The following is a 22,535-nucleotide window of genomic DNA, read 5'->3' as shown; positions in this document are numbered from 1 at the left end:
TGCTCCAAACTTAATGCCAAAAATTAAGAATTTTAGGAAGGCTTTAACAAGCATTTGAAATATTAATACACCTGGCATCCTTAAATACTGTATTCATTTAATATACATGGGTTTTTTTTTTTAAACACTTAGTGATCTATTTTCACATCGATTTGTTTCTTGTCTCTGAAGTACACAATAAAGCTGTATCTGAAATTCAAAAAACAAGAAACAACCATGCACAACAGACAACTACCTGAGGCCTTTGATCAAGGAGACATGGCTTCCTGGACCACTTACCTTAACCTCACAGGCCACCCTTAAGTACCGCCAAACCAGCAGGTCTTGGAACAGCAACAGTCTGCATCCCATGCACTGTCACAATTCTTTACTACGTTACTTTTCTGTAAGTGGCATTTGTGCTAACTCACTGACTAGAATTGAGTAGCTGTGCCCAGCTACACACCAAGCTCTAGTTAAGCCTGAGGAAGCTTTGTTGTTAGTAGTAACACAAAGAATCCAACTTGATTCAATCTAGGAAAAAGAAAAAAACAAAAAAAACCCCATTCTTTTAAGTTATGACAACTCTCATCCAAGCTTCAGCCATTTCAAAGATTTCCACTGCTGCTACAGAATTGACAACAATTTTAGAGAGGACTGGACATACCTACGTCACATCAGGAGGCCAATTAGCACCACAAACAATGTGACATGAGCACTCAGGATAACAAGAGAGGTTGCAAATCCATGAGAAACTATTTAGAACTGGTGCCCTCACCCTTTGCTCCTATGTGACCCCCTTCTGTTTCACCCTTTTTTTCCCCTTCCATTCTTGAGAGTTTCCCATCAGCACATGGATCCTAGACAGTGACAGCTCCAAATGCTCAGAGCTTTTTCAGGCCTATTATTGTTAGCCACAGCAAATGTGCTCAGACCTCAGCCTTCTTTCACAACAGCACAAAGAGAGACTGATGACGGGAAAGAAGAGGAATGTGGAAAATTTGGGAAACAAATGACTAAGAGATTAAGAATACTTGAGAGACGGAATATACCAATTTAATTACTAGTAAGATTTGTAATTAACAACATCAAACCGAGTCATACACACACACTCAACTACACCAGAATGTGTGCCACCATTTCTAGAAACGAAACATTTGATCTAAATGAAATAGGTGGTTAACTTGTATGATGCTATCATCACAACCCTTACCTCTTTTTCCTTACTGCCATTTATCACATAAACCCTAACTTCCCTCCTCCACTTCATCACACCCACATCTTTTATTAGATATTGAAATACTTTGGGGAGGCACATATCTAATTTTATTTGCACAGTACTTAAGAAATATGGCACCATGTCTTATAGGGACCGTGGGCATGTGTAAAATGCTGGTGGCACCCAACACCCACACTTCTATGAGCAAGGAGCGACTGGCTAAATATTGCATTAAGTAGATGCTGACTCACTAACACAGATATCCTGTTAACTACTTAGTATGACAAAGATAGAAGTGATCTAGATACTAAAGTGAGTATGATTACCAAGCATGAGAGAAAGAGAAAGCACACGGAATAAGAACCTTTGGCAAAGATTTTGAGCACAGCATTCATGCCTTCTTTGCCTCCGTCTTTAACAGCCAGACCAGTTATCCCAAGGGCATTCAGCCCCCTGAGCTGGAAGACAGGGATGGGGAGCAGAATGAAGCCTCCATAATCCAGGAGGAAGCACTTAATGACCTGCTACGCCACCTGGACGCTCACAAGTCTATGGGGCTGGATGGCACCCACCTGAGAGTACTGAGGGAGCTGGCAGAGGAGCTTACCAAGCCACTCTCCATCATCTACCAGCAGTCCTGGTTAACAGGGGAGGTCCCTAATGACTGGAGGCTTGCCAATGTGATGCCCATCTACAAGAAGGGCTGGAAAGAGGATCCAGGGAAGTACAGGCCTGTCAGCCTGACCTTAGTGCTGGGGAAGATTATGGAGCGGTTCATCTTGAGTACACTCAACAGGCAAGTGCAGGTCAACCAGGGGATCAGGCCCAGCCAGCACGTGTTTATGAAAGGCAGGTCCTGTTTGACCAACCAGATCTCCTTCTATGACCTGGTGACCCGCCTAGTGGATGAGGGAAAGGCTGTGGATGTCATCAACCTGGACTTCAGTAAAGCCTTTGACACCATCTCCCACAGCATTCTCCTAGGGAAGCTAGCAGCTCATAGCTTGGATGGGCATACTCTTTGCTGGGTAAAAAACTGGCTGGATGGTCAGAGAGTTGTGGTGAAAGGAGTTAAATCCAGTTGGCAACAGGTCACAAGTGGTGTTCCCCAGGGCTCTATTTTGGGGTCAGTCTTGTTTAATATCTTTATCAATGATCTGAATGAAGGGATTGAGTGCACCCTCACTAAGTTTGCACATGACACCAAATTGGGTGGGAGTGTCCATCTGCTCGAGGGTAGGATGGCCCTGCAGAGGGACCTGGACAGGCTGGAATGATGGGCTGAGGCCAGCTGTATGAGGTTCAACAAGGCCAAGGGCCGGGTCCTGCACTTGGGTCACAACAACCCCATGCAACGCTACAGGCTTGGGGAAGAGTGGCTGGAAAGATGCCTGGCAGAAAAGGACCTGGGGGTGTTGGTTGACAGCCCGCTGAACATGAGCCAGCAGTGTGCCCAGTGGACGAGAAGGCCAAGAGCACTCTGGCTTGTATCAGGAATAGTGTGGCCAGCAGGAGCAGGGAAGCGATCATGTCCCTGTACTCGGCGCTGGTGAGGCCACACCTCAAATACTGCGTCCAGTTTTGGGCCCCTCAATACAAGAAGGACATTGAGGTGCTGGAGCATGTCCAAAGAAGGGCAACAAAGCTGGTGAAGGGTCTGGAGCACAGGCCTTATGAGGAGCGGCTGAGGGAACTGGGGTTGTTTAGCCTGGAGAAGAGGAGGCTGAGGGGAGACCTTATCGCTCTCTACAACTCCCTGAAAGGAGGTTGTAGTGAGGTGGGTGTTGGTCTCTTCTCCCAAGTAACTAGCAATAGGACAAGAGGAAATGGCCTTAAGTTGTGCCAGGAGAGGCTTAGATTGGATACTAGGAAAAATTTCTTCACAGAAAGGGTAGTCAGGCATTGGAACAGGCTGCCCAGAGAGGTGGTGGAGTCACCATCCCTGGAGGTGTTCAAAAAACATGTAGATGTGGCACTTTGGGACATGGTTTAGTAGGCATGGTGGTGTTGGGTTGATGGTTGGACTGATGATCTTAGCGGTCCTTTCCAACCTTAACAATTCCTAGTTTTTACTTTCATTAAAAAATAATGCAGTCACCAAGCCAGGAAACATGAAATTCATTGTTATAGAACCACAGAATCATAGAATGCTTTGGGTTGGAAGGGACCTTTAGAGATCATCTAGCCCAACACCCCTGCGGTGAGCAGGGACAGCTTTAACTAGATCAGGTTGCTCAGAGCCCTGCCCAACCTGACCTGGAATGTTTCTAGGGATGGGGCCTCCACTACCTCTCTGGGCAACCTGTTCCAGTGCTTCACCACCCTCACTATAAAAAATTTCTTCCTTATACCCAGACTAAATCTATTCTTCTTTAGTTTAAACCCATTACTCCATGTCCTGTCACAACAGACCTTGATACTCTTAATTGGTTCAGTGGTAGACTAAACCAATAGTTGGTTTGTGGTTCGACTTAATGATCTTAAAGGTCTTTTCCATCCTAAACAACTCTATGATTCTATGATTTAAGTGTATAATTAATTTTCCAACAGAAACTTGTGAAACTGAATCAAAGAAGTCCCAGGATGAGTCATCCATCCAAATGACCTCAAGACTGTCACAGAGTGTGCAATCCTGTCCTAAAATACAAATGCCTGAGATTTAAGTCCTCTTGGACAACATTTAAGTATAGGTTTCCAACACCCCAGATGAACAACCTATTACTAATACCCTATTAATAAGAACAGTAAAGGTGGTATATTTCTCTCCATTTAAAACCTACACAGACAGATGCACTCTTGATATACCTCCTGTATCAGGCAGACACTTTATCAGTTATGCCACAGCTTATGCACAAAACTGGATCCTAGAGCTGTTTCAAATTATTGAAACACAGAAGGCTGTGGATACATGCTGCGGCAGAAACCTAGGCATAGGCAGAATTCCGACTGCAAATTTTACAGATTCTGTGAATGTTTGTGGTACTCTAAATGCATGAATTTGTCTTGTACCTGTGCCCTATTATTGTTACTGGCAAGTCCAGGAGATTCTGCAACACAGTTTAAGCTGCTAACCAGCTGAGGCTTTATGTTTGAATTTATCAAATTATGCATAAAATACTAAATTGTTAGAACCAATAACCACCCAGTAGTTGTCTGAAATAGGTTAGAAAATAGGTGTTAGGAACCTGATGAATGTTTTACATTTCCCATGTTTCAGAAACACAATTTTACAGCATAATGGAGATTTCAAAGTAAAATTGTTTAAAAAAAAAAAAGGCAGAAACTAACAGCAAACAGTTGCTATAATTGTATACTTAATTATAGATCTCACTCTACCAGCCAATTCATTGTTAGGGTATGTAAATTCCTGAGTTCCCTTTCCTTCCAGGGCAGAGGTGAGCAGTGCTAGTTGAGCAACACTTGAACCTATTTTTAGACGTCACTTCCCCCCCACACATGTACAGGCATAACTTTCCAATTAACAATTGCTATTATGAACCTTTTACTGCATTTATTTTGCTCCTCACTGCTTTACAAAGATGAATTAGGAGACATAACTGACCAGTTTGATTACAGATACAATTAGCAATCTGAGAACTTGCTTGTGAAATTGCTAAACATTCATAGCTACGAATGAAGTTAACCTTAGCGGTGCTCTTAACATACAAAGTGATACAAAAATATTGCTTGTTTGAGTGAGTTTAAAGAAAAAAAGAAAAGAACTCTCAGATACTTTTTACGCCTTCAACTGCCCATTATTGTGCACATCAATTCACTATCATAACAATATATCATTAACTCACCCCATATGCACATTATCAAGATCAGTTCTTGAATGTCAGTGTTCTCTACAAACAACAACAAAGGAGGACACCAGGAGGAATAATACACTTCTATATTCAAAACAGGAATTAGATAGTGAAGCAGGACAAAACAGAATCACAGAGATAGGACTTTTTAAAAAACGCACTGATCTGAAATAGGGATCTCTCAAGGCAAGCGTCTGGTATTCAAACTTTTTAGTAAGCTGTGAACAATTGAACACGTGTCTTACTGGAAGCTGAAGTTCCTGTTTGAGTCGATATTAAACCACAACAGCTACTGATTGTGACTAACCATATTCAACATCAAACCCAAGTGTATTTTTACTCTATTACACTTCACACAGGCATGCACCATCTGCCACTGAGGTATGATCTGCTCCTCTATGACATTATCACATTACTCTTGAAAAGACTAATGCTGCTGCTTAATCTCATGGTTTGAGTCAATTTCCAAACACTAAGCCTTGGCTTGCTGTCAGATCTCCTCACTACCTGCCTGAGAGTCAGTGATGAAGGAGCAGATTGTTACCATATAATTTAAAGCTACCCAAACCCCCACTGCAAGCTAATTTACATTCTGCAAATACTGTTCCAGAACTCATTTGTTTCATGGATGGAGCGGAGCTGTAAAATCCCCCTGGATTTTTACTATGTAACAGGGTAACAATCCTCTTCTAATACACAAGAACAATCCAGGACCACAAGCCACCTGAACTAAAGAGCAAACAGTTCATTAAGGTAATAAAGATTTTTACAGTTTGAAATCACAGAGCTGCAAGGTAATTAATCCCCAGCTCACAAGAAAATTTAAGGAAATGAATATGCTGAATTCAACTGATCGGAAAATAGTCCTAGTTCTTTCTGTCTGGAAAAAAAAAAAAACCAAACGAAAACCTCTGCTGATTGAAGTAACCAATGCAGGGATAGCTTTTGAATCTGAAAAAACAAGAACACAGTTGTTATTTAAATCCCTGGATAGAAGATGGCAGTGTCTGGAAAAGAACAGGGTACGAGTTTGCTGTGTTCCCTCTGATAATGAGGTTATAGTGAGGGTTGTTTTGCCTCAATTCTTAATGGCTTTTTATTAAACAATCTAAACTAACACGGCATAAGTGTAATATGCAGAAATTGCAGTTTGTGCACGGTCTGCAAATCACCAGCAGGTTTCTCCTCATTCTTTGAAGGGCCATCTTAGAGAAATATACTACCTGGAGGAATGTGCCCTTCAAATATTGATAGAAGTGCTACCAAACTGCATGCCCTAAAAAGCATTTTGAAGGCTATATTCACAAATCATCCAAAATCCTTTTTACTGCAGTTGCCCATTCCAGTTCACAGTATCTTCCAGTAATACGTGAAATGCATTACTAGATCTGATAGCCAAATAACAGAGGTTTGGGGGGTTTTTTGGTTTTTAGATACAGCTCCATTCTCACTTCTGAGTGAAGAAGGAAACAATTAGATGCAAGCTCTAAAACCAACCTGACATCTGTTTAATCTAATCTAAAATCAATTCTTCGGGATCTTCCAGATCTTTTCCAACAAGCCAGTATAAGTTCTGGACAAAACAAGTAAGCCTGTATTTAAAGCTTTCATAGCAATAAAGCAAATCACCTGTTTACCTGCAGATTACTGAACTCTAAATTCTTAGAGAGAAAAATGGATATTTATTAAAAGGCATTAGATGACATGGCTATGCAATATTCTGTCCAGCAATAAGACACTGCAACTAAAAAAAAAAAAAAAATCAACCTTTTCCAACAGGTTGATTTTTAACATATCAGTCATCTTTGTTAACAGCTGAAAAAGCACTAGATTTTTTTTCTAGTATGGAAAAATCTCAGCAATAAAGATCAGTAGTGAGATTAATGGACTAATTCCATTCTAGATACCAGCTTTCATTTTAATACCATCAAGGGATCAGAACTGAGACAGACTGATAATGTCATGGATAAAATCATTCAACACAGTTTTAATGCATGCGCTCTATGACAATATACATAGTCCGGTTTTCCCATAAAACTATACAAATCTAGAAAATAATGCATTTGAAGTTAACAGTTGTCGGGTCTTCACACCAATAAGAGACTGGGCTGAGAATAAATGCTAACAGCATGATCTATAAAAACAGAGACCAGAATGAGCGCTAGCAGTTAGACAGCAGCAGTGCTGTTAGCACTCCAGTTAAAAAGAAACAAACATTCTCAACAGCTTCAACTAGACCTGGCAGGCCACTATCTAAACCCAAAACAGCAAACACTGAGACAGAGCTTAACCAATTTACCTAACACCCACTAGTTTAAGACTAATGAGCCTTAAATCTTGCTAGGTGTAAAAATGCCTGGGTAATCGCTCCCTACAGAAACCACATCTCTATCTCCAATCAGTTATTGTTTGCTGCAAATGCACATGTAAAGAAAACTACAGCTGACATGCTTCAAAAGGAGGGAAATTTAAAAGAGGAGCCTTTACTCTCAGTCAAAATTTTCACTCTTAAAGAGGTATGGGAATAAAAACAAAAATAAGGAAAGACATACAAAAAAGGGAAAGATAAACTTGGTTGGGTTGCTAATGTCTCCTATCAGTCCAAGGTTTCTCAGAGACCTAGTACTGCTTTACAGGTGATCCTTCCAATGAAAAAGTCCACAATAAAAGTGAGAGCCCCTAAAGAGTCATCTCTTTTGCTTCCTCATCCATTCCACTGTGATTTCTTGTGCTGTCAGTTAGCCCATTCCTCTTCACTCTTTTGCTTCTTCCTCTTTTTCAATATGTTCTTTCCCACTCCGAGTTGCTTCCCCCGCCTTTCTAACACTACAGTATCCCTGACACTCTTCCATCTCACAGAAAAGCTCCAGATGAGCACCTCTGGGGATTGGCTACTTAAATTCAGTGCATATAAAACCAGAACTTAATGTCAATCACCACCACCAACTGTTCTCATCAGCCGCTTTGATTATTTCTGTGGAAATCACCGGTATCCTGCCCACTACTCTGACCCACAACTCCCCTTAGTTGTTTCTCCCTTGAGTTCCTGTAGTCACACTTCCCCCCTGCCCCAAACACCCAAAACAAAACCTTAACCACACAAACTTGCACCACTTACTACAAAAATCATTTCTAAGACACTGCTTGACTGTGTTGCTGATTTAACAGAAAAAGGGGGAAATACAGGTGCTTAGAGAGATAACCAGCTTATTTTCACTTATTTTTCCAAACTGTTTTCTCATTCAAAAATCAAGAGGGAGCCTCCTAATCAGTCAATAAAGTTAGCTTCTATCACCATCATCAATTTTTTGAAACATTTGACAGCATCCCCACACAGATGTCTAAAATTAATTCACTATGAATTCCTTCATCTTCTTATCTCTCACCTTCACAACAATGTTTAAAAAAATAAAATCCTAACAATTACCAGGCTACTGATGTGCAAATATCATTGCTCGTCAAGCTAACCAATGCTTCCCACCACCAACCCCTACATCATGTGCTCCTCCATCTAGGTCATCTTAACCTGTCCTGGAGGACATACAATCTGTTGTCTATCCCACACTTGTGCTGAATCATGATCAATTATTCCAGTTTGTTTACTAAAACTCCTTTAGGTTATATCACCACAAAGCGTGATCATACTGTTTGGGAGAAAATTGATTTTACCCATCCTGCTCTTTAACACATTAAAATGCATTACACATGTTCCATCTATACCAACATATGCATAATGAAACCGGTAGAGTTATGCTGGTACAAGCATTTAGGCTAAGTAGAAAACTTAAAGCAGAGATATCTAGCTGGTCTGTTTCTTTACTGTCCCAAACAGTAGCAAGCAAAAATACAAATAAAGTTTAATAAGAACATAAAATGCAAGAGAAGAAATACACTAAGTCCTGATTGTCTTCCAATATAGCAGGGAAAAGAATGAACTGTGGGAATCTGCCCACACTTCTACCTTGATATGTGCTGAGAGCAATTACAGAAGGCAGTAGTCAAGCAATTTCCCTGACATCTGAAAGAAGGCGGGTTTTTTTCCCCTCGTGCTCTGATTAGCTCAGTTACAGCTCTAGAAACTACCTTCATGCTGTAATAGAATCATAGAATGGTTTGGGTTGGAAGGTTCCTTAAAGGTCATCCAGTTCCATCCCCCCTGCCATGGGCAGGGACACCTTCCACTAGATCAGGCTGCTCAGAGCCCCATCCAACCTGGGCTTGAACACTTCCAGGGAGGGGGCATCCACAGCTTCCCTGGGCAACCTGTTCCAGTGCTTCACCACCCACACAGTAAAGAGTTTCTTTCCAGTATCTATACAAATCTACCTTACTTCAGTTTAAAGCCATTACCCCTCATCCTATCACTACACTCCCTGATAGAGTCCTTCCCCATCTTTCCTGTAGGCACCTTTTAAGTACTGGAAGGCCGCCGTAAGGTCTCCCTGGAGCCTTCTCCAGGCTGAACCACCCCAACTCTCTCAGCCTGGCCTCATAAAGGGGGTGCTCCAGCCCGCTGATAATCTTTGTGGCCCTCCTCTGGAGCATCGCAAGCAGGTTCAAACTTTCAGAGTTTTTCCTCTGGCTTAGAGGGGAGGTGTTTCAGCTCCTAAATAAATGAACACATTTGTAACTGTGAATAGACATTTAGAATAAATCTGGAATACATTTTATGTGAAGTCTGTATTTTAGCACAAAAGGTAGGGAAGGAATGAAGGACCATCAGCAGCCATATAAGCATCTAAATTGAGCAAGGGAATAGCTTGCGTTCTACATAGCTTGGTACTAGCAAAAAGACCACAGAGCCTTCTTCATCTAGCCAAGAATGACAGGCAGATCAAGCAGTTTCGTATCCTCAAACAGCAAAAATTACATGGAAAACATAAGCAGTGCTCCTTTCTCACATATGCAATTAGTTCAAGGGGGAGAGGAAGGCAGCATAAGAATAAAACATTATTTCACATAATATACTGGGGAAAATACGAATCCTCTAACCTAAAACTAGACCGAACCAAATTAATTATAGGATTGTAACCCAGTAATTTCCTGACTGATCAAGAAATTTAAGAAGTGAGCCACTTGTCTGTTAAGCCTACAAAGGAGTCAGTTTGATCATCAAGTTCTTCTCAATTTTCTCAATTATGAAAGTCTCCTATTTTGTCAAGTAACTGAAACATACCTGTTAGGTACATAAAAAACAAAGGGTTGGTATATTTTATCTCATTCTCAAGCACCTTAGTGGTCCTAACATTAGCATCCCTCACTTTCTGCAACCTTTAGCTTCTAACCTGCAACTCATTGCTGTAGCTTTTTTCTGTTCATTTAATTAACAGATGGACACTTTTCACTACTATGACATTGCCCTGTTTTAGATTTGTTTTCCAAGCATCTCATAAAACATCCTTTAACTGATTTCCCTTTAAAACTGGAGCAGAAAAGGAATTTCTATACAGATGATTTGGCTGAATTGCTTCCAAGTGCTCTTTTTAAAAAGGAACAAATAAATGCTGATGATTAAACTTTGTATCTATTACGTACAATCAAAATCAACTCATAGTCATTTCTACTTTATCAAACACAAAGAGGTTTTAAATACGCAACTCATTACTTGGCACCTTTCAATGTCAGGTGTGACTCCAAATTCTTCTACACTGACTTTTAAGAATATTGCATCCATCATCTTTTTTAATGAACATTTTAGCATTAGCTGTACAAGACCACCTGCACATAAAAATTAAGTTTCCTGTACTTATGGAGTTCATCATCCTGTACGTGACTGCAATCTGATGGTCCATAGCAAGCTATTTATGCTGTGGCTTACCAGAGAGAATACTTAATTAAGAAGTGGGGTTTTTTTTTCAGTTCTCAAAAGTCAAAAATAGGCAAATAGGTAAAGCTATTTTAATCAAAATAGCACTATCCTTTCCCTCACTTTGCCCTTCCTAAATTACAGGCAGCTATTTTAACCACCAAACACATCACTCTTCCTACCAATAGCCAGTGATACTAAACAGACCAGCCATAAGCTTTCCTTTTTTCCCTCCAAACTGGGAAGGAAACACATCTTTCTTTATAAAGATCCTTAAAATTATTCATCAGTCCTTGATGAGCGGTATTTCCAATATCTTGGTTGTATATTAGAATAAAGTCTGTTTTCTTCTTTCTGCACATGTTTTATTAGCTATTCTATTTGCCTCTCCTCTGTAACTGATGTTCACTTCAAGTTACTCTCTTTGGAGAAAAATCTGTCATCTCTTTTTGCCCTGAAACCAAGCTACCACTTCGTAATAGGAAAACCCACTCCTTTTGCACTGCTTACCTAGTCAGCTTTTATCATCATCTGCCTTTGTCCTCACTGGCTCACCAGCAGGAGAAATGTCAGAAGACCACCTGGACCTCCAGAAACACAGTGCACCTGCCTTTTGTCCGTTTATACATTACTGTCTTCCAATTGTCTTGGTGTAAATTCCTTCAGAATGAGAGTTAGTCTGGCTTGGATGGCTAAAGATCTTTATGGACATGAAATCTGCAGGAGAACAATTTGATGGTAACCGGATATTCCTAAATACACTGCACTTCCCATACTACCCCTTCCCTACCACTCAAAAGCAACTCATTCTTCTTGCTTTCTGTATACAAGGCTTCTCTGGCCTGAACTTGTTGCAGACTGGCTAGCTGCAAACCAGCCTGCTCCATTTTCTGCTCTTAGTGACAGCCAGTATTTCTCATACTGATGCGGAGTTCTATAATACTTCAGTCTGTGCAGCTTTCCACACATAGTAACAGTACTGTAAGAAATCTGTACTTCGTGCAATTAAATTTGTAAACTTGTACAATTTGTACTTCGTAGAAAAGAAAGTATTCTGGCAGAATAACTACGGCACATCCATTACAGCTCCCCACAGTTGTTTAAGGCATCACTGGAAGTAAAGCATTTTACTAGGCGTTTCTGCCTTGTCATCATTTCTTCCCATTAGCAGGAAAATACACTTTCATATTATAAGGGATACAATTACATCATTAAGAAAAATATCCATGGGGGGTGGCAGGAGAAAAACAAACAAAACAAAATGAGAACACAGTCACTGAGGACTGTGACATAGAAGCCGTACCTTAACTGAAGAAATAGGCACAGGCATCCTGAACCAGCAAACAGCTGGTTGGCCAAGACCTTCAAAGAAAACTGTGAAAAGGAAGTTTGCTTGCATAAATTAGTTAGCACTTGATTCTATCTCCACTGAACAATGTAGCTGGAAAAGAAGAGGCAAGAGGAAAGAGGAAGAGGAAGCCAGAATGCGACACGTTGTTTAAATAAGCTAGAAGTATTCTCTGCATACTTTTCCTCTGAAACCACCACGCACATTTATGGCACTGTATAAGAAGTTTTTTATTTGCTAGTTGCTGAATCGACAAATACAATTCAAGAACTGCTTATGCAATGCAAAAAAGGAGTTTCCCAATACCTAGCCTTTGCACAGAATTAAACAAATTTGCCTAGACGCAGTCAGGATGAACATTGTTCTCCTTAGAATATCCAGTTCTGGCCATGTGACAACCAGGAAGCTTATCATGCAAGCCAACTCTCTGATAACCTAATCTTGTTTTAGACAGACTCTGTTACCAATGCACATATTTTAACTGACAAACCAACTACTATCCTTCATAAGTCGTTAAGCTAAAATAACATTCAGCAGTCTAAAAATATTTTAATGTTGAAATGCCCATGGGCCTGAGAATTGTTTCACCTATTGAGACAGCCTGTCTATACCTCTTCTGCACTACAGGGAACACCAGGCTGACAGAACGACGGGTTCCCGAAGTGCACTGCCAACATAAAACACATCTTGTGCTGACTGGATTAACCTTCATAGCTGAACCACCTGAGATGAATTTGCACAGGCAATTCATGCCAGAACTTGTCAATAGAACTAGGAAGGGGGAGATTTGGGCCAGCATTTATTGCTACAAGGAGAAATGAATCAGCAAGTCAAGAGGGCTCACGGAGTAAATATGCAAACCAGAGCTTATATAAGAAGCTTGGAACATGTCCAAAACCTATTGAAATAAAGGAGCCACAAGAATACCGACGGGATGGGATACAGGGGGCCCTCTTTAGCCAATGTTGTTTGCTTTATTCAGGTGGAAGTCTTGATGGCAAGACAATGAAATGGGATTTCCCTTAACTGACTAATTACACAGAGCTTCAAAACTGCATCCTTAAATAAAGCATAGTCAGAACACCAAATATACAATATTACTGCATTGCAAAAGAAGCTGCAACACTCTGCAGAAGTAAAGATTTCAGGGACTTGTCAAATTCACCTATTAGGCAGAGTATGGATTACAAAAAGAAAAAAAATCTGACAAATTCTAATATTTAACATTTGGTCTTAAGTTTCTTTCATATATTTCAGCTATACACAAGAACTCATTTATGGTCTGTATATGCACTGTGTATTTCAGTACCTGTAAATACACATTGATACATTACCTTCACATTTGACCTAAGCATTTAGCAGTGTGCTTGTTGCGGATTTAGCAGCTTGACTAATTACGGCACCTCTTCCAGAAAACTATTCATTACAAAACTTTGAGAAGCTGGAGAACACACACTCAGCTGGCATTAAGAAGCCTCTATCCACAAGGATCACTAAACATCAGAAACACTTACTACGTCTCTTGCGATACCTGCAGTAAATAGTTCATCATAACATGCTTTACAATTCAACTACTCAAGATCTGCCTGCAGCCACAAACCTAACACAAAGCCAGCATTCTCTTCCCAATTCTGTTCTTTTTAGCTAGTGAAGATTTTCTGCCCCCAATAAAGGCTAATTAATCAAGTCTGCCAACGAGCCAACAGTTAGGAGTGAAAAAGGGACTAGACATAAGAGAAAACTACTGCAAAGCGACAAAAAAATAAAGTCTAGACTAACCTTTCTATTTTAATTATTAGTAAGACTTAATAAGCATTTCAATGTGAAAACAAGCAGATCCACAATGAAATTAGGATTACAAAACAAGATTCTAATTCAGCATAAGATTATTCTCAACATTCAAATGTGTATCAGCCTATTCTCTTATACATATTAGGGAATCTTATTGAACAACGTGAATAGCGTCACAAAGGAAAGGACCCTTTCTAAATCAAGCTGCACACTGTTGCGTGAACTCCCTGTTTTGTTATTGTTAGCTTGGCAGTCAACAGGACAGTAAAGGCTTATTAAAAGTCTCAGCCTATCCATGTGATAAAATCGCTTCTCTTTTTTGAGAATTTCTTCACGGTATTACTCACTAGTTGGAGAACTGTGGAAGAAGTCTCAAAAGTTTAATAGAGAAAAATAGCACTTTATCCAATTCTCTGTAACCAAGGATCTACAGAAACAATAATTCTGAAGCCCTCACACAGAATATCAAGTACCTTTAATAACTATAATTAGGATTTCCATCTCAAAAAAATAAAATCTGTTCCTCAGAATAAATATTCTTGCCTCTCCTCTTTACTAACGTTTTTTATTAAAACCTTCTCTTTTCCCACAAACCCATTTTCAAGCAAAAGCTCCCACACTCGTACTATCTCTTCATAATGGCTCCCAATTTAAATCTCAGAAGGCATCTGCATTGCCAAGCACATCATTTCTACAGTACTATTAAGCATTTAAAACAGTATTTTTGCTATTAAAATATTTCCCCTCTCAAAGTCAAACATTTTCTGTGGATAGTTAAAAATATTTGTGAGTGTATTTTACCTACATTCTTGAATCAGATCAAGGGATGGAGAGAACAGAGTGAAAAATGCATTTGCTCAATGGTCCTAATTAGGACTAAGACAGTATACTGAGATCAAACTTGTCCTACTGAAGATTCTATAGTAAGATCAGAACATACTGTGATCTACTGAAGATTTTTGTGGTGCTTCAATGAGGCATACACTTACCAAAAAACCATCATTCTGCTTATATAGTCCCTGTAATTCTTTGCAAGGAGCTATGTGCATCTGCTATTGAATTACAGGATTAAAAATAAATTGAAACAAACCAACACCCCCCCCCCACTTCAGTCTCAGCCCCCCCAAAAACATACCACTAACAATGTAACAGGCATACAGAACCAAAACAGTACATGCTTGCAACTGAAAAAAACCAAAGCCACCCCCCCCAAAACAAATAAATGACAACAACAACAAAAACCCACAAAACACCGCAATCATACTAACCTTTCTCTAGATAGGAAAATAGCATTTAGATTAGCTTACCCAGGCCAGAAGTATTTGTTTGAAACTACTTTCATTTTTTTACACAGAGCTACCTGAAGGTATTACTATAAAATGTGTTACTGCCTTGCATACATTATGTAGCATTCAAAGTAAACAAGTAATGCAGAAAATTATAGCAGAAGCATTGAAAGCCAGGTTGCCTACACACAAGTGCTCACACAGAGCCATATCAACATGTTAAAACCACAGACACACAGACCATGTTCTGTGACCCAAGTGCAACAGACCATGCCACTACAGTGAATACCCCTAGCGCTTCTTACCAGAAAGCAACCACAATTCACAGTTCTTAACGCATCTTCCCTACAAGCTACTGTAATACAAATTCAGCAGTTAAAACAGAAAGTTTGACATTCTTACATGTGAGGGTAAGAGAAGATACTATGAGCACATTGTAGAGTAACTGACACCATAAGGGCACCCAAAACATTTAGGACAGTCACCTACCCGAATCACTCCACCACTGCCAATTCACACCATAGGAGTCTGAATCAGTTTCTGAACTTGGACCACAGAAGTCACCAGGATGCAGAACAGTTTATTAGACCATCCACATGGATCTGTGAAAAAGAATTAAGAAGTGTTTTCAAGATGATGAGTATAAGGGGCCTTGCACAAAAACTAAGTTTTAAATCCACACATTAACTTTCTTTACACTAGAATTAAACACAGAAGACCCAGAAGTGGTAATATGTAACTTACCACAACCACCACCATTCTACGATTACTCATTCTTGCCCTCTGCCAAATCTCAAAGTAATGCAAACAGAGAAAGCAATGCGCCAAAACACAAAAAAGATAGAACTGATTATCATCATCTCCTTCTATGCCAGGCAAAAATAAAACATATGCATTGCTAGCAAGCTTGAGTTCCAAACTGCTCCCTGTTACTTGTATGGATGGAGTTTTAATGCAATTATTGGGTTAACAAAATGTAACCAAAACCAACAAGAACTTATGCGCAAGACCTCAACTGGACAACTTCCTCTTAAAACACTGCTGTTCTGTTGAGTCTCAAGCACATTCTCTGAAAGAGAATCTATACCACCCACACTGTCACAAATACTCCCACAGCCCTCATGGGGAAATACAACTCCTTGCAACAGATGAGGCTTTAAAAAAAGCTGTAATTATTTTAATTGGACCTGCCAGCTGCCTTTCATTTAGCTTAACATGAGGTTTTACTGAAAGTCTGTAGCCACAGCCATTGGCAAGAGTGGAGGCAGTTGCTTACAAGTAGTTGGACCTATTTCTGAGAAGCTTACGCTGCCTGGTGAGCTTTTGTGGAGAACTGCCATATACTCTATATGTTGAGGATACAAAGTTTTATCATGTGGTCCTGGCTAGTAGGCCAGAATAATGCACTAAATTTAAGATGTATATGGAACACACCCCACCCATAGCCTCATCTTGATGACATTTGTTGGGGCCAGTTCAAATAAGGTACCAAAATACAGAAGAAAGAGAGGACAATAAACTACAGAAGAATGGTTTTGTCATCTGCTTTTAAAACAGCAAACACATCCCACACAGAAAGAAAAAAAAAAAATTATGTCTAATACATCTAGGTATCCGAGTTGATAACCGGAATCTTTCCTGAAAGAGAGATTCTTCAGGAGATGAGACCCTGATTAGCATACTCTTTCATAAAGCATTCAATATACAGACGCAAAACTGAGTTTCATGAGTCCTAAAGTTTCTAAGACAAAGAACAGCAACAGAATCATCAAAGTCACTGTTTCTGCCACTTTCAGAGCACTCTGCGAGATTCGGCAAACTCTAAAACCTCCACACTAATACGATTGTTTAACAGATCTCAGCTACCTTTTCCAAAATGCTGCTGGTATCAGCTCCCCATGGTGCCATGGCCAGCACAGCTAGAAACTCTGAAGGATGCCAGGGTTGATGACTGTACTGCTACTTTCCTGGCTTGCTCAGGAATAAAAAATTTGGGTTGCTGTCACTTATAGTGGTGGTTCTGGAACTTTCCTTCCGAAATTTTCCTACTGCTTTCCCACCTACAGCCAAAATTTTTGCATGACTAAGTATACTAATGTAAGTATTGTATTAAATCAAATTTATATCTGGCCAGCAATCCCCTTCATACACACCCCATTTAGGAACTGCTGCTCTATGATATAAAGATTTAAACAGCCTTCTTGGCTCTTCACTAACAAGAGCTGAGCAACTTCCCTCTCCCTTGTCTTCCAGTCTTCCACAGAAGGTTAAACTTTCAGTTCAATATGAGCTCTAAGTGGTATCATTACAGATGGATAGTGGACTGTTGAACATGCAGACTTCTCCAGATTACGTGTCTGAGTTTGTGACTACCTCTAGCAAGTCTCGAATTCTGTGGTACCTTCCGTTGGTGTTTCAGCACTGACCGTTCCACTATATGCCAGGTAGCAAGAAAAAGAATACAGCAATTGTAGGGCTATATAAACAATGGACAATTGCACAGATCATTATGTAAAAGATGATTATCTAAGCATTATCTGAGGACTGCAAAAGAGGATTGGAACACTCCTCCACCCTCTGTTCTTTCCCCCTACTGACAAATAAGATGTTGTTTCACCTATTGAGACAGCCTGTCCATACCTCTTCTGCACTACAGGGAACACCAGGCTGACAGAACGACGGGTTCACAAAGTGCACTGCCAACATAAAACACATCTTGTGCTGACTGGATTAACCTTTGAGCTCAAGAGACAGACATCACTTTACTCCACTGGCAACTGCAACACATTTCCCGTGACCATTAACTACCTTGTTATCAAGTCAAAAATTCAAGACTTTTTTCCTTGATAAAAAATTGACTACCCTGGCACACATGCTCCAAGTGCTCAGTGTTAAGCTAGACCCCAAAAGTTAAGGGTTGGTGAGGAGTAGGAAAATAAGCATTTTACACATCTTTAGAAAAAAAGATCTTTTACTCTGGTACTTCTCCCTCTAATTCAAGTTTTTCCCACAGCATGATAATTTAGAAATTAAGTAGAACTAAGGCTACAGCTTTTTCCTAGCTTTTTCATTATCACACACTCCTATTGTTTTAATTAAAACACATGCTGCCTAATTAACACCATGAACCAATTCCAACTCAAAGCCCTGATGGGCAGGCCACTGTATGAAAAAACACCAATACTACACGAGTTATCAACTAATTTCACGAGTTATGAACAACCAGACTTTTCAGAACTAGACAGATTTCTGTTGTTGAATGCACAAAATCATCCCTTGCAGACAATGTCTGACAAAGAACAAGTATTTTTATGGCTGCAAAGCCAAATATGAGAACAATCAACTTGGATTTTATTTCACTACTACATTTCTGAAAAACATGCTGCATTTCAAAGAAAGTTGTGAATTAAAATCCATTGGATCCTAGATTCTTCTCCCGATGAAGGGGAGGGGAGGAAGGGAACCCTCTTCAGCAGTGTATGTTAATCTCACTAAGCTCAGCTTCACTACTGGCTATAATTACAGCATGCAAGACTCACAGTTCGTATCCAAGTATCAGGACGGATACCAGAAGATTTATGATCTTAGCAGAGACAGAGTACTTCCTGGTTTTGATCTTAAAATTAAGGGATCTTAAAATATCCACTTTCCCTCTTATTTCAAGATATATGGTATAAACATATACACATACCTAAAAAGTGGTGTCCAACCTGTATTCTAATCACACAGCAGAATAAATAAATGTAAAAATTTCTACACCGTTATGTTTCATATATCTTTTCTGCCAGTGTTTTAAGACATGACAGACACTGAAACTAGACTCCAATCTCTCAAAGGTCTCTCTGACTCTCCCCAAGAGACAAGACTATCTACAGCACCCAATGCAGTTCATAATATTTCAATCAAATACTCGCTTAGAGGTGGAGGGATGAATACAAACATGAAGATACACCAAAAAAAGATACACATGCCCTCAGGTTCAGAGTCGATTTCAATTTACCATGCTCTAGATTCTTATTGCAGCTAGACTCTCACAAATGACGTAGACAGATGAAGGAAACATGAAAAAATGTACAATTATTTCATGCTCATTTGCAAGGTCAACAGACACTTCATTTTTTAATTCCTAACTGGACCATGAATGTATTTAAGAAAAAATCCTAGTATATTTTGAATCTGGGGGTGTTGCGGAAGGAAAAAAAAAAAAAAGACTGCACCACATTTTATCTTATGAAACCAATTCATGGTTTCCTAAGATCAAATTTCAGTCCCAGAGAATTTAATATCATTACAGGAGTTCCTCCCAAGTATGCAGAAGATCACCATTCGGAAACTACCTTAAGGAAACAATTCACTATCTCCAGACCCTGCATAAATTAATCTTTGTAATACACAATTCGAAAGAAAAACTAACACATTATTTATCTTCTTGAATATAACATTCAAAATAATTTGGGACTTAATACATTCTGTTGAGCTTTGTTTCCATCCTTGCACCCTAGGAAAAGAATTATCTTCCAGCAATCACTATCTCCTCTGATATGCTACATGAAATACTTACCAATCAACTCGAAGGTATGCAGTTACTTTGCAGATTAAAGAGCAGGACATACAAAAGACAACTACTGGCATGACAAATAGCTTATCATCTGCTTAACCATGTTTTCAAAACTATCCATTTGACAAGTTACTACTCCAGTAAGCAGGCAATGTCCAGCAAACCTTCTCTTGCAGAAGTTATTGTTACTAACACTGGTGTGACTGAAGAAGGAAAAAGTCCATACAACTCAAATGTTTCTCATACAGTGGCTCTGAGAAATGCATTGAAAGGAATAGCAATGTAAACTCAGATCTCCAGCAATGAATTTCACTTGAGACTACAGGAACCAGGATGCTTTCCCCCCTTTCTAATAGAAAGGGGACAAAACTCACTAGTGCTTTTCTACATCACTCCACTCTAGTCTGTTCAAAGAAGCAGAGATAAGCACAGTATCAGATAGTCTTAAAAAGCTGGTACCAACATGGGAAAAATCTGTTTCTGTCTACCTGATGCCCACCAATGCCACCTCCCTCCTACTGGCTTGGCCCTTCTGGGAGAGAGCAGAGAAAGATCAGAAGCTTTGTCACCAGCACTTCATGAGCACAGGACAGGCAAGCGAGACTGCTATACTGTACATGGCCCCATGCCATGGTCACACGGCACCTTCACACCCAGGCAGCAAATCTCCCAGAAGGTTTTAGAATGATGAAGCTAAATGCCTTCTGTTCTTCCATCCCTCACCTCCTAATTATGTTGCACCTTTAATCCCTCCATGAATGAAGGTGGTTCTACATTGCCCTTCTGAGAGGAAACAGTAAAACATAGTAATGACATCCCACATTATCAGCGACAGAGATTTCTAATTGCATCATTGTACCAGTAATAATATAACATATGAACCTGTTTACTAATCATACTGACTGCCCATCACCTGTCAGTTCTCCATTCACACTAGCCTTGGGGTCTAATCTGAAAGCAGAGCATCCCACATTCAAATACTGTTGACGTACACAGTTCAACCAAGAGATCCGTCCAGACAATGAAAAATATAAAGCCACCAGAAACCCCTAGGAACTAAAGAAACTAAATACAAAAGTCTCAAGAGCAAGTGCTCTGGAAGTTAGCTTTCAGGAAGAAAGGACTTCAATGCTTCTTCTCCTTTCCCAATTTCAGTTCTTACCGTGGCTAGTTAATTCCCACTCCTGCAGCCATTACAAACTATTTTACAGATAGGCATGAAATTCCCAGCCTACTGTCAAAGTCCAGAAGTCAACTTGCATATGGCAAAAAAGCAGGTAAGATAGGGGGTGGTACACTTTACATCTGCCCAAAAAGAGGTAAAACTGGGTAACTATCCCAAGTTTTAACTGCACTTCTGACGTTTATGGAAGGATTACTGAGGATCAAATCACTGATGAAGAAAAGAGCAACAGTTACACTTACTGTGATCAAGCAAAAGATTATTCCAAACCAACAACTGGAACTCAAAAGGCAAGTCAATTCCTATTGTGCTAATTCAAACTAGAGACTGCAAAAGAAAGAGCAAATCCTGCTTTTCTTTCACACCTGCCTTTTATTCAATCTCGGGTTTGCATAACCACACCATGAGTCCAAACAGTAACTCACCCAAAAAGCCTAACCCTGCAAGATATTGGGGGAATTTTTTTCTAGTTACATCAGCTTGCTCATTAACTCACTGACCTTCAATAACAAGTCTTCACCTGTGAAGCAAAGGACCCAACAGAAAGGAAAGAGGAGCATACTGCCTACCGTCAGAGGAGACGCAGCAAAATGTAAGACTACACATTCACTCACAGGCTTTCTAAATTAAGACTCTTTTAAAAGTAAAGGTGATAACTTCATTATTATTGATATTTGTCTCTTAGAATCAAAACTATGTGTCAAAAAAAACATATGCAAGCACAATTTAATGCTCACTACAGCACATTCCAGTAGCAAAATTCATTCATGTGCGCCACATTTTCCAACTTAGTCGGCCTCGGATTCAGTTTTGGTGGGGTTTTTTCCTGAAAGAATCAACCAGTGAAGACAAGAAGTTTGGAGAGGGGGCAGGAGGGAGTAATATTAAAAAATACTAACCATACCAAATATCTGCAGGCAACCAGGAAGCAGCAAAGACCTCAGTTAGGTCAGTAAATAGTTATGGCCCAGACCATGACTATGTCAGCAGTTCATGTTCTACATTCTGAGTTCAGAACTGAAAGAAATATTTACAGGATGTGGTCGTCTTAACTGGAAGACACCCTTGCTCAGCAAGTGCTGCGCATGTTTTTGCGACAAAAAGCCAATTACTTGCCTACAAAGCAATGCTGTACCTTTTTTTTTTACTGTTTTTTTTATAAAAGGCTTGAGGGAATGGGACTAAAGTATACAAAATAGATCGGCACCCCCAACATGACAAGCTAAGTATTTATTTACACTTACTTTCTTTTAACAGAAAAACCCTCTTAAATTCCAAAGTGACAAATACACGAAGGTGCCTTGTCAAGAAATGCTCATGATACAGAATTTCAGTTGTTCACCTGGGGCTAATCACAATATTAAGGTTTTTAAAAAAAATGTAGAAAAATATTAAATTAATATCAACCTGTAATTCAAAGCCTGAGTACTGAATAGACTGGTAAAAAGGAAAAAAATTGACATGTGAGATACACAACAACGGGGCCACTGATCTAGATGAATCTTTCATCTGTCCCAGTGCTCTAAAAAAGTAACTGAAGATTCACAAGATGCACC

The 22,535-nt window shown here is 39.7% G+C and overlaps 1 protein-coding gene across 8 annotated transcripts in view; it reads right to left on the bottom strand.

Moving 5' to 3' along the window:
- The window catches only part of ERBIN (erbb2 interacting protein), a 138,652-nt gene that overhangs the window by 101,844 nt on the left and 14,273 nt on the right, over positions 1-22,535 (bottom strand). For 6 of the 8 annotated variants that reach the window (XM_075726831.1, XM_075726836.1, XM_075726837.1 and 3 more), the window contains exon 2: positions 15,728-15,840. The exons of 1 other annotated variant lie outside the window; for it this stretch is intronic. The gene's annotated coding sequence lies outside the window, so the exon portion shown is untranslated. Of the gene's footprint in view, positions 1-12,116; positions 12,135-15,727; positions 15,841-22,535 lie in introns of those variants that run through there. One more of the 8 variants, XM_075726834.1, reaches the window with a different exon arrangement.

Source organism: Pelecanus crispus, chromosome Z (genome assembly GCF_030463565.1).
Source record: "Pelecanus crispus isolate bPelCri1 chromosome Z, bPelCri1.pri, whole genome shotgun sequence".
Lineage (NCBI taxonomy): Eukaryota > Metazoa > Chordata > Aves > Pelecaniformes > Pelecanidae > Pelecanus > Pelecanus crispus.
Note: the sequence above shows the minus strand (reverse complement) of the source record. Positions and strands in the feature narration are given on the sequence as shown.